Genomic DNA, 14,061 nt, shown 5'->3' with positions numbered 1-14,061 from the left:
AAAAAGCCACAGGTAAGCATTAAATGTGATAAATCTGAGTGTATGACTCAAAGTACATTATTATCAGACATTTTAATAATAAATAACACAAATAACAAATCTTGCACACCACCTTGCGCTCTGTGCTGAAGAAAATAGTCCCTTGAAACTCATAAAAAATGTTTATACTTAAGTCTTAACTCTAATTCTCTTTGGCAAATCTATTCTATTTTTCTCCAGTTATAAAACCTGATGCAACTGTATAGTGGGTGGGAATGTTTCTAATGAAATCACTCTAACAACTCTTAATTTTCTGTGTTTCTGTTTTGGGTTGGCCATGGGTATTATTTTTTGTATCACGCTCGAAACGACCTGACAAATTTCAGTGTTAAGGAAACAAATATGCTTAATGGCAAAATTTCCCTTTTGGAAAGACTGCCAAATTTATGGGGGGAAGGGAGGGGGTGGGCAAAGTGGATTACGGAGTTAAATTTGCACTAAAAGTAATATTATTTCCTGTGTCGGGCCATTTTGGTAACTAGTGACATGGTTGCTTAACAACCCTGCAATCAATGAACTCAGGATTCTAGTTTTGCTGGAAAATCCTAAGGAACAATGTCTTCTTGTTGTTGTTAGGTGCCCTCCAGTCAGTTCTGACTCATAGCAACTCTATGCGTAACAAAACTAAACACTGACCGGTCCTACACCATCCTTACAGCCCTTGTTATGCTTGAGCTCATTGTTGCAGCCACTGTGTCAGTCCACCTCGTTGAGGGTCTTCCTCTTTTCTGCTGACCCTGTACTTTGCCAAGCATAATGTCCTTCTCCAGGGACTGACCCCTCCTGACAACATGTTCAAAGTAGGTAAGACATCCTTGCTTCTAAGGAGCACTCTGGTTGCACTTCTTCCAAGGCAGATTTGTTCGTTCTTTTGTCAGTCCATGGTATATTCAATATTTTTTGCCAACATCACAATTGAAAGATGTCAACTCTTCTTCGGTCTTCCTTATTCATTGTCCAGCTTTCACATGCACATAATGTGATTGGAAATACCAAGGCTCGGGTCAGGTGCACCTTAGTCTTCAAGGTGACATCTTTGCTCTTCAACACTTTAAAGAGGTCCTTTGCAGCAGATTTACCCAGTGCAATGCATCATTTGATTTCCTGACTGCTGCTTCCATGGCTGTTGATTGTGGATCCAAGTCAAATGAAATCCTTGACAACTTCAATCTTTTCTCCATTTATCATGATGTTGCTCACTGGTCCAGTTGTGAGGATTTTTGTTTTCTTTATGTTGAGGTGTAATTCATACTGAAGGCTGTGGCCTCTGATCTTCATTAGTAAGTGCTTCAGGTCCTCTTCACTTTCAGCAAGCAAGGTTGTGTCATCTGTATAACGCAGGTTGTTAATGAGCCTTCCTCCAATCCTGATGCCCCGTTCTTCTTCATAGAGTCCAGCTTCCCGGATTATTTGCTCAGCATACAGATTGAATAGTTATGGTGAAAGGATACAACCCTGACACACACCTTTCCTGACTTTAAACCACTCAGGATCCCCTTGTTCTGTCTGAACAACTGCCTCTTGATCTATGTAAAGTTTCCTCATGAGCACAATTAACGGTTCTGGAATTCCTATTCTTCGCAGTTATCCGTAATTTATTATGATCCGCACAGTAGAACTTCTTTGCGTAGTCAATAAAACACAGGTAAACATCCTTCTGGTATTCTCTGCTTTCAGCCAGGATCCATCTGACATCAGCAATGATATCCCTGGTTCCCTGTCCTCTTCTGACACCGGCCTGAATTTCTGGCAGTTCCCTGTCGATATACTGCTGCAGCCGTTTTTGAATGATCTTCAGCAAAATTTTGCTTGCATGTGATATTAATGACGTTGTATAATTTCCACGTTCGGTTCGATCACCTTTCTTGGGAATAGGCATAAATATGGATCTCTTCCAGTCAGTTGGCCAGGAAGCTGTCTTCCATATTTCTTGGCATAGACGAGTGAGCACCTCCTGCACTGCATGCGTTTGTTGAAATATCTCAATCGATATTCTGTCAGTTCCTGGAGCGTTGTTTTTCGCCAATGCCTTCAGAGCAGCTTGGACTTCTTCCTTTAGTACCATCAGTTCCTGATCATATGCTACGTCTTGAAATGGTTGAACATCAACTAATTCTTTTTGGTATAATGACTCTGTGTATTCGTTCCATCTTTTTTTGGTGCTTCCTGCATCGTTTAATATTTTCCCCATAGATTCCTTCACTATAACAACTCGAGGCTTGAATTTTTTCTTCAGTTCTTTCAGCTTGAGAAACGCCGAGTGTGGTCTTCCCTTTTGGTTTTCTAACTCCAGCTCTTTGCACGTGTCATTATAATACTTTGTCTTCTCAAGCTGCCCTTTGAAATCTTCTGTTCAGTTCTTTCACTTTATCATTTCTTCCTTTTGCTTTAGCTGCTCAACATTCGAGAGCAAGTTTCAGAGCCTCCTCTGACATCCATCTTGGTCTTTTCTTTCTTTCCTTTCTTTTCAATGACCTCTTGCTTTCTTCATGTATGATGTCCTTGATGTCATTCCACAACTCGTCTGGTCTTTGGTCACTAGTGTTCAGTGTGTCAAATCTATTCTTCAGATGGTCTCTAAATTCACGTGGGATATACTCAAGGTCGCATTTTGGCTCTCATGGACTTGCCTTGATTTTCTTCAGTTTCAGCTTGAACTTGCATATGAGCAATTGATGGTCTGTCCCACAGTTGGCCCCTGGCCTTGTTCTGACTGATGATATCGAGCTTTTCCATCATTTCTTTCCACAGATGTAGTTAACTGATTCATGTGTGTTCCATCTGGTGAGGTCCATGTGTATAGTCGCCATTTATGTTGGTAAAAGTAAGTATTTGCAAGAAGTCGTTGGTCTTGCAAAAATCTATGATTCCATCTCCAGCATTGTTTCTATCACCAAGGGCATATTTTCCAACTACCAGTCCTTCTTTGTTTCCAACTTTAGCATTCCAATCACCAGTAATTATCAATGCATCCTGATTGCATGTCCAATCAATTTCAGACTGCAGCAGCTGATAAAAATCTTCTATTTCTTCACCTTTGGCCTTAGTGGTTGGTATGAAAGCTTTATTCCAACCATGTCATTCAGGTCGACTCTGCTTTGAGGAGTCAGCTCTTCCCCAGTTGTCTTTTTAGTGCCTTCCAACCTGGGGGGCTCATCTTCCAGCACTATATCAGACAGTGTTCCACCACTATTCATATGGTTTTCACTGGCTAATGCGTTTTGGAAGTAGGCTACCGGGTCCTTCTTCGTAGTCTGTATTAGTCTGGAAGCTCAGCTGAAACCTATCCTCCATGGGTGACCCTGCTGGTGTCTGAATACTGGTGGCATAGCTTCCAGCATCACAGCAACACACAAGCCTCCACAGTATGATTGTACTTACATAAGAGAGATGTGTGTGCCCCAGAACATCTGTTCTAACCCCTTGCCTTTGAAGAAGGTATTCTCCACTTGCCCAATGCTAATGTCTTCACTATGCCTTCTGAGCCCATACAGTTTTTCACCTCAAGACCTTCAACTTTCCCTTCTCCATTTCCAATTTCTTCTCCTCCACTGGTTTCTTTCTTTCAGCCTGAAAACACAGTTGTCTCAATCCACCCCCCCTAAATAAATAAATAAATAAATAAAACATCAATCTTTCTTTTAGTTCTGCAGCTCCTCCAGCTATTCCTCCCACCGTCTGCTCCCCTTTTACAACGAACCCTGGGAGAGTATTCTACACTATGGTTTTCAGTTCCTCACCCCTCTCAGGTCACTACAATGTGAGTCCTACGGCCATCAATCCACTGAAAACGCTCTTGCCAAGGTGGCTAGCAAAGTGTTTACCAAATTCACCGGATAGTTTTCATTCATTAACTCATTTCCTGGCCGGCTAAAGAACTCTTTTTCTTCTGGCTCTCCTCTAACCTCTTCCTATGCCTTTCACCCTAAATGCTGGGCTTCCCCAGGGTTTTGTCCTCAATCCCCTCCTACTCTGCAGGCTCTGCCTAGGTGATGTCATCAACTCCCACAGTTTTACTTGTCAGTGGTGACTTCCAAATCTATGTTGCCCTGCCTTCGACCTCATTCTGCAGCTACAGGCTCATTTTTCCAACTACTGCCCTAAACATCTTTTATATATATATAATATATACATATATATTTTTTATGTATAAAATATATATGTGTATATTATATATATATGTATATACGTACATATATCTTGTAGGTACTTCACAACCTTCTCTAGCTGCTTGTCTTCTGCCTGGTGTCCCCACCCCAACTAGCACCAATAGAGTGATTGCTTGCTCTTCAACCTATTTGCTTATCTAATTTAATGCCATCACCGTCCATCTAGTTTCCCAAGTCAGAAATATGAGAGACATCCTGGATTCCTCACCTTACACTATGTGCCACTTGTATAATGGCTCATCAGATCCCATATTGTGATGATGAATGTTATGTGTCAACTTGACTAGGCCATGGTTCTCAGTATTATGTAATTATCCTCTATTTTGTAATCTCATGTAATTATCCTCCATTTTGTGATCTCCCATAAGTAATACAATGTAATCACTTCCATGGTGTAATCTGATGTGATCAGCCATTCAGTTGCAAAAGGGGTTTCCTTGGGGGTGTGGCCTGCACCCAATATATATGAACATTCTGGCAAAATTTGCTTGCTTGCTGCTCTGGATCCTATGTCTAGCTCATCATGATCTGACCTCTGGTTCTTGGGACTTGAGCCAGTGGCCTGCCATCTTACCTGCTGATGTTGGGATTCATCAGCCTTCTCAGCCTGTGAGCCAGCAGCCTGCTGTCTGACCTTCCAGTCTTGGATTTGTCAGCCCTCGAAGCTATGTGAATCAGGAGAAGCCTCAAGCCTGACACCTGACCCACGGACTCGGGACTTGACAGCCTCTACAACCGCATGAGCCATTTCCTTGTGATAAATCTCTCTCTCTCTCTCTATACATACGCTTCACTGGTTTTGCTTCTCTAGAGAGCCCAGGCTAAGACACATATATTCAACCCCTATGTATCTTTTGAATCATTAACATCCTACTCAATTTATCTATTATAAGGACAATTTAAATTTCTGAATTGTCCTCCATATCTTCAGTCTTGTCCTCCTTACCCCACCTGCAGCCCCATTACATTTTCCATTCACGTCCTCTTCTACAGCATGCCATACAAGGTCCTTCATATCTGGCTCTTGTCTGCATTTTTGCATCATCTCTCTCTTTCCCTTACCCTTTTATCATGCTCCACCACACATCCTAGGCTCTATGTCCATAGAAAAAAATTGGTGGTTTCCTGAACTTGAATATTCTTCCAATCCTTTGTACCGGCAAACCCCTTAGAACTTTCCTTTCTCCTTCTCTGGCCTTGTGAAGCTTATGCCTCAAGGATCGGCTCAGCCATCACCTCCTTGGGATTCCCCTCCCTAGGCGGTTAGGCACCCCCTACTTCCTACTGCCCTGACACATTTTAGCTTGAGTATATTTTGGCGCTTATCGCATTGATATCATGATTATGTATGTGCATGCCTGTTCCTGACAAGACTGTCAGCTCCCTGACAAGACTGTCAGCTCCCTGACAGCAGGCAAGATGCCTTGTAAAAAAAAAGGCTTTATATCCCCTTATTTCTAGGCTAGAGTAAGGGCTAAACGAAGGCTAAGTGAATGAATGAGCAAACGTAGAGTAAGATATTTCAATAGCGAAGATCACAGGCCACTGAAATAGACCCAAATAGAAGATGTGGAATCTGCTGGTCAAAAATCAGCAAGAGCATGAAAGGCCATAGATTTGACATGGAATAGATGCTGTCAGGAGACCAAGGACTGAATGCAAAGACTAAATGGTGATGACTTCGGCCTTTCTAGGCTATCTAAGCATGAATACCATATAATCTATCCCAAATGCTTGCTTTTATAAAATAAGACTTTAATATCAATAACAAAAATTTCCATTTCTCTTTTCAGGAAGGGTGCTCTACATTTCATTATCTCCATTATATTGCTCTTTGAGTACCACATAGTAGAGTTCAGGATTAACTGACCTAGGAGTAGCCCTCTTAGAGCTTATAATCCAAAGAATATGACCCCAAATGGAGACACTTATCTAGAAAAACCTACAGAAGTTTATGTGCATGTGGTGTGTGTGTGCACACATGCATCCCAAAGCTTATGCAGTATTATGAGTCAGGTTTTTTCATAAGTAAATAATGTTGAAAATAATAATTAAGTATTTCCATAAAAGGCAAACTTTGGGGAAACATTTCTAAAGAGAAAGCCATGCTGACACTTCACAGTACCTCTACCAACCTTCAATGACTTCCAAAAGTTGGCCCAAAACCTCCAAATAACAATTACCAGTCATCCAAAAAATGAACCTCATTTTGAGCTTATTGTTTGGTCTTTAACAGTCTTTTAACAGCAGGAAACATCTCAAGCTTTCCCAGTAGGGTTTCTGAAATTTCCTTTTTCTGAACCTACACACTTTTATCTATCCCATGGAAAACATAAACACCAGGGCTGAAATGGAATTCAGGATTCCTGAATGATCCCCTACTCTAATATGGCTCGTTTTCTATCACTGAGCCTCTGAGGTTACTTCAATATAAAAACCTCTTATCTACTGAAATTGAGCAATTGATCCAAAGCAGTGAAACTGACAAGGAGAGGACCTGTGCCAATTGCTGAGTGCCAAGGACGGAATCAGAAAATCCCAACCATAGTACTGTTTCTCTCTGTATCTGCAGTTTGAGGACTCGGCACAATCCTAGCTTGGCCCCTCATCCCTTCTGACTCTGCGGGAACTGCGTCTCTGCTAGTCTGAGCCCTCCCATTTCTGAGTTGCCTTGGAGCTACGGGAAAACATCATTAACTCAATCTATGTTACCCTGAAATGCTTAAAATAAAAATAGCATCCATGAGGCCACTTGCCTAGATTCCTGTTATTTCAGCTAAAGATTTTCATTTTCCTTGAGTTACTGTGGCTTGCTGGCCATCTTCCTCATCATAGCTGCTCTTAACAAATTTCATTTTGCATCCAGTTGTTACTGCCAGCAACTTCACCTGGGAGAAGAGGAAATAGCCTTCTTCCCTCTGTGCAGAGGCAGGGAAATGGATGGGAGAAGATCCGTCACACTGTAGAATACCCTCTTGAGGCCCACATGTGTTTATGCAGGTGGAACTAAGTAAAAGTGAATTCCTTGAAAAAAACAAACTAAAGGGAGAAATCACAAAAGCTAAAAACCTTTGAAACATCTTTGAAAGAATATAGGGGAAGAGTGGCCAGGCAGGAACGCAGTCCCATGCACTGAAGATTTGGGGACGGTGGAGGGATGTGTGGGGTCACACTGCATACCTATTTATTCCAACTGCCAGTGGGAGCAGAACCTCCTGACCCTTTCCAGCAAGCGGAGGCTCCTTTGAAGGCTTCTGTCGCCACACACCTGAGATGCCACCTCCCTGTGCACACCTCAGACCTGGTTGCTCTGAGCAGCCAAACACAGTACTCATTTTTTCTTCTAAAACTTTAAAACTTGAAGTAGGTAGTAAGTGGTGCTGTGGAAAGATAAACCTAGCAGTGCTATCCTGATGGTTGCAGCTCAAAAAGTTTGAGGCATAGCCACTGGCAGGGAGTCTGTGTAAAAATGGTGCGGCAGGGGCATCTGACATCCTCATTCAACGTCACAAGGGGGAAGGAGAATCAAGAGCAACAGCCCAAGGCTGATTCCGATGAGGTGGAGGCCCGACCTACTTCCTCTCTCCAACCTTTTTACCAGTTCTGACACCAACTGCCCCTCCCACAGCACTCTCTACTTCACTGCTGGGTTTGGTAATTCATTGCAATGGCCACACAAAACTCACTGACCATACTCAGAGTTATGGGGTTTATTAGGGAAGTAACAGGTTACCATTCAGGTTCAGGAATAATCAGGATACAGTTCTTCGATCAGGACAGCCTCTTTTCAGCTGTGCCCATGGACAGGTCTCTCTCTGGCCCCTTGCCTGCCCTCTGCCCTGCTTGGGCAAGTGTTACAAGGCTCTTTTAGCTCTGCCGATAAGTGCCCAGAGGCACCCAACTTCGCCAGCAAGCCTCAGCCAGGAGGTGCTCAGCTCTGGCTCCGTGAACCGGTAAACCTAACTTCACCATGTGCTCAGAGGCACCCTACTCTATCACCAAGGCTCCCACCTGAAGGCACTCAGCTTCCTCGCTCCATGAGCCAGGAAGCCCACTGTGCCATCTCCTGCCTCTGCTGCCACCTTTTCTCTGCTGCCACTTCTCATTGTCTTAGGTATTACAGCTCTCTCTCTCTCCTGGTCCCAGGAACTTCTCCACACAGAAATCCCAGGTCCAAAGGACATCCTCCACTCCTGGGTCTTCTTTCTTGATGGTGGTGCGATCCTCCTTTCCCACCTCTGGGATGGCTCATTTTAAGCCTAGCAGGATAGCAAAACTGACCAATCCCCTTGTTAGGATTCCATACACCTTATTTGTATGGTTCTACGCCCGCAGGGTGTCATGTACCTTATTTACATTATTGGCAAGCTATCCAATCCCATTGGTGGGCCACGAGCACCTGATTTACATAGTCTGACCTAATCATTTTGTGGGAGTTACAAAGACTATGGCTAAAAGGGCCATGTCAAGTAATTTACTGCACCTCAGTCAGTTAGAGAAACCTAGTTGAAACAAGAAAAGCAATTTCATTCTAGTTTTAATACTGTGAGTGTCTTTGTCCATTTTCATACATATCGGATGCTACTTTCTGATATATTTTCTTAAATATCTCGTTACATCTCTTTAGTCATTATTATATTCCCCAAAAGAGGAAGTATTTTTTTACCCCAGCATTTAGGTATCTCACTAGACCCCCAGTAGTCTGAATATTTCATTAATTGTCTAGCTTCTCCTCTCAGTTAGTGCATTTCAAGAGATTTGTATTTTTTTTTAATTTCCTTACGTTTATTCTCTTTCTCACAATTTTTTTTTAATTATTAACTTTTATTGAGCTTCAAGTGAATGTTTACAAATCAAGTTAGTCTGTCACATATAAGTTAATATACATCTTACTCCTTACTCCCACTTGCTCTCCCCCTAATGGGTCAGCCCTTCCAATCTCTCCTTTCGTGAAAACTTTGCCAGCCTCCAACTCTCTCTATCCTCCCATCCCCACTCCAGACAGGAGATGCCAACACAGTCTCAAGTGTCCAGCTGATATAATTAGCTCACTCTTCATCAGCATTTCTCTCCCACCCACTATCCAGTCCCTTTCGTGTCTGATGAGTTGTCTTCGGGGATGGTTCCTGTCTTGTGCCAACAGAAGGTTTGGGGAACATGACCGTCGGGATTCCTCTAGTCACAGCCAGACCATTAAGTATGGTCTTTTTATAAGAATTTGGGGTCTGCATCCCACTGATCTCCTACTCCCTCAGGGGTTCTCTGTTGTGCTCCCTGTGAGGGCAGTCATCGATTGTGGCCGGGCACCAACTAGTTCTTCTGGTCTCAGGATGATGTAGGTCTCTGGTTCATGTGGCCCTTTCTGTCTCTTGGGCTCTTAGTTGTTGTGTGGCCTTGGTGTTCTTCATTTACCTTTGCTCCAGGTGGGTTGAGACCAATTGATGCATCTTAGATGGCCGCTTGTTAGCATTTAAGACCCCAGACACCACATTTCAAAGTGGAATGCAGAATGTTTTCATAATAGAATTATTTTGCCAATTGACTTAGAAGTCCCCTTAAACCATGGTTCACAAACCCCCGCCCTTGCTCCGCTGACCTTTGAAGTATTCAGTTTACCCAGAAACTTCTTTGCTTTTGGTCCAGTCCAGGCCAGTTGAGCTGACCTTCCATGTATTGAGTGTTGTCTTTCCCTTCACCTAAAGCAGTTCTTATCTGCTAATTAATCAGTAAAAAACCCTCTCCCTCCCTCCCTCCCCCCCTCGTAACCACAAAAGTATGTGTTCTTCTCAGTTTATACTATTTCTCAAGATCTTATTACAGTGGTCTTATACAAGATTTGTCCTTTTGCCTCTGACTGATTTCGCTCAGCATAATGCCTTCCAGGTTCCTCCATGTTATGAAATGTTTCAGAGATTCGTCACTGTTCTTTATCGATGCATAGTATTCCATTGTCTTTCTCACAATTTTTTAAGAGTAACTTTATGCCATGCAAACTGTCTCTGTCCCAAATTTAAAGAGAAAAACAAACAAACACTGGCCATGTTTATTTAAAGAGAGTGTAAAAGATGGGACGCTTCTGATGCCAGGGTTTCAATAAGGTTAATGAGGGACAGGGATCAGAAAGGGAACATGGGAGAGTCTCTACCTTTCCAGTTGTGCGACATAAAAACTGTAGAGGTACACAGACAGAGAGCACCAGTGCAGTTACATGGTGTCGTATACAACACGCTTGCTTCAGGTCAGGAACCAGGGCTCCAGGCCCAGCTCCAGCAGGCTGTGTGACACCGGGATAGTCACTTGGCCTCTCTGAGCCTCAGTTTTATCCTCATTCAAATGGTAGTGTGAAACCTGGTGATCCCTTAGTTTTCTTCCCAGTCTTAAGATCTTTATTTTACAACTTTGGGAAATAGACACTTTGTAAGTAAAATGTGTAGTCAGAATCTGCTTGCCTTTATTTAAGGTAATATGGGGCCCATTTTGTCTATTGTTTCTGTTAAATTCAAAGCTTGGTCAGCCTTATTAATGTAGGTCATCTTGCATGTTTGAAGTTCTGAGCAAAATGATAATATGCTGTGCTTTTTTAAAATTAAAGTTTCCATGTAGAATATTCTACCAAGGAGAGATATTTATGGTATGTTGCTTAGCATGGATATGTATTTCCATCAGGCTATTATAAAGCAGAATTTGGCTTCTTTATTACTCATCCAAATATTGAACTTACAGCATGGTGAGGCTGGCAAAAATTTTATACACCCTCAGGCCATTTTTTTGATGGAAATTTCCAAATTATAGGAGATAATATTCTCACTCTATTTTGTACTGATCAAGCAATATCTAGAGCCTTTTTATTTAGTTATGGGCTCCACGTTTTGAGAGAAATACATTGACACACTTGAGCTTACTTTGAGACAGAAGAATGCGAATCCGGAAGGGTCTATAAACATCTTTTACTCTTGACGGTAGAGGCCTAAAGACCAAAAGGGGAGACTTAATAGAGAAAAGTATGGGCTTATTCTGTACTGTGTTAAATGATATACAGAGGGACACTAGATACAAGTTTAAGGGGGGCAGACTTCACCTCAAAATAATGAAGGCATTTCTACCATCTAAAGGGGTCCAACAAGGAAAACAGCTAATTGATATTAATAAGATACACCTAGAATCTTGATCAGATTCAGGTTCATCCCTAAAAGAATTCAGAGAGGCATAAATTGCTCCCGAATATGGTCACAACAATATCTTCCATAGTGCACACGTTTTTGCCATGGGACTTAGCCACTTCTCCCACGAAGAGGTGGATTAACATTTCCCCTCCTTGAATCTATGATTTGCAGTGACCACATAGAACTCATAGACAATACTCACGATTATGGGGTTTATTAGGGAAGTAACAGTTATAACTCAGGCTCAGGAACACTCAGGACAGCCTCTTCCCCACCATGCTCGCAGGCACGACCCTCCCTGGCCCATGGCCTCCGCCCAAAGGCGTTCAGCTTTCTCTTTCTTGGGCCTGGAAGCCCACCGCTCCATCTCCTGCTGCTGCATCTCTGCCACTGCTTCTCATCTTCTTCAGTGCTACAGCTCTCTCTCTGTCTCCCTTCTCAGTTCAGGGATCCCGAGTCCAAAGAACACAATGGCTCCTGGCTGTTCTTCTTTGGTGGTGGTGGGATCGTCTCTTTCCCAGTTTTGAGATGGGTTATTTCAACTGCAGCGGGATGGCAAAACTGACTAATCCCCTTGGTGGGCTACAATTACCCTATCTGCACAATTCCACCCAGTCACCTGGGTGGGAGTTACAAGACCATAGCTAAGAAAGGCCATACAAAAGTGATCCACTGCATCACAATAACACCAAACATAGAAGTTACGAGAACATTCACAAATTGAAGAGGGACTGAAGGAAGCATTTAGGCTTTAGGATAAGTTATCACAATGCCAAATAAGAAGTTATCACAATAGCAACCACATATAAGGGTAAGTAGTTAGACTTTTAATACAATTTATGTAGACAAATAGGTCTAAAATTAGTGCAAGTTCCCAATACAAAATTGTCATTACTACATATCTATCATTGGATGAACATGTATTAAGGGCCAGAGGATAAGCCAATTAGGGATACAGAGAGGACTAAAGATGTCCCTTTACCTGGAGAAGCTCACAGCTCAGTGCAGTACTCTAAGCCCCAACACTCAGGGAGACTAGACAAGTAATGGAAGTAAGTTAAGTGGACCAGTAAGGCGTGGGCAAAGGAGAGAACATATGGCCCATCTAAATAGACAGCCACTACTCAGCTCCATCACACTGTTGTCATTATGGAAGACAGGCTCAGTGTTGCCATATTCCATTTTTAAAACAAGAGAACCCCTAAACCTGTGTTTAATGAAATTCCTCAGTTTTAAATGTTGGCAACTAAACACATCTTTTTTAAATGCTGTTATGTAACAATCATTCAGACCTGCAGATTGCAAGTTGAATTTGCCCCCAGAGCTATGTTCTGTGACTTCCATCTAGTGAGTAACGATCTATAAATAATTACAGTACATCTTGATGAGAGCTCTGAAGAAGGAGTAATGGCCAGGTGCTTAAGGATATACAGATTGCTTAGTGCTTAAGAATATACAGATTGCTTTCTGTCTCTGCTCATTTACCTATTCTAGATATCTCTTTGGGAAATTTATGATAAATCTAAATTACTGAGTTAGACTTGAATTTTGAAAATTCTGTAGTAGTTATCTATACTGCATAATAAATTACCCAAATACTTAGTGGCTTAAAACAACAGTATTTATTCTCTTGCATAGTTGCTGTGGGCTCAGGAATTCAAGAACAATTTAGCTAGGTGGTCCTGAATTGAGGCTACAGTCAAGATTTCAAGATGTCAGCTAGGGTTCAGTTCATCTGAAGGCTTGACTGGCATTACAGGATCCCCTTCTGTGATGGTCCACTCACCTGGTAAGGGCTATTGGTCAAAGGCCTCAGTTCTCCCCATGTGGGCCTCTCCACAGGGTGCATATGTGTTCTCACAACATGGCAGCTGGTGTCCCCCATGGTGAGTGACCCAAGAGAGAGAGCAAGGTGGAAGTTGCACTGTCTTTTATGACCTAGCCTAGGAAGTCTCCCTGTGACATTTCTGCAATACCCTATTAGTTACACAGGTCAGCCCTATTCAAATGTGTGAATAGACTGCATATTATGAAGCAGGGTTCATTGGGGACCATCTTGGAGATGAGCTACCACAAGCCCTAATTAAATTTCTTTAAAGTGGTGCCTTCTTTAAGAAGTTATGTAGTTGTCCTCTCACTCTTCTAATTGTTAAGAGAACAAAACAACCATATCAAAAAAGGACATAGAGAGGGACAGGGCAAAAGACCTTTTTTCCCCTCTCATATTTTTTTTAATTGCAGTAAAAAATATGTAACATAAAATTTGCCATTTTAACCACTTTAAATGTACAATTCAGTGGCATTAATTACATTCACAATGTTGTGTAACCAACACTACTGTTCATTTCCAGAATCTTTTCATCACTCTAAATAGAAATTCAGTGTCCATTAAGCCATAACACTCATTCTCCTCTGCCCTCAGTCTCTGGTGACCACCAATCTACTTTCTGTCTCTCCTCATTTACCTATTCTAGATATCTCTTATTGGTAGGCTCATACAGTATTTTTCTTCCTGTGCCTACTTATTTCACTTAGCATGATGTTGTCAAGGTTCATCCATGTTGTAGCACATATCAGTAGTTCACTTACCTTTATGACTGAATAATATTTTATTGTATGGATAGACCACATTTTGTTTATCCATTCATCTGTTGATAGACACTTGATTTGTTTCCATCAGCTATTGTGAA

The sequence above is a fragment of the Loxodonta africana genome, chromosome 10, assembly GCF_030014295.1.
Source record: "Loxodonta africana isolate mLoxAfr1 chromosome 10, mLoxAfr1.hap2, whole genome shotgun sequence".
Taxonomy (NCBI): domain Eukaryota; kingdom Metazoa; phylum Chordata; class Mammalia; order Proboscidea; family Elephantidae; genus Loxodonta; species Loxodonta africana.
This window is presented reverse-complemented; position numbering follows the sequence as displayed.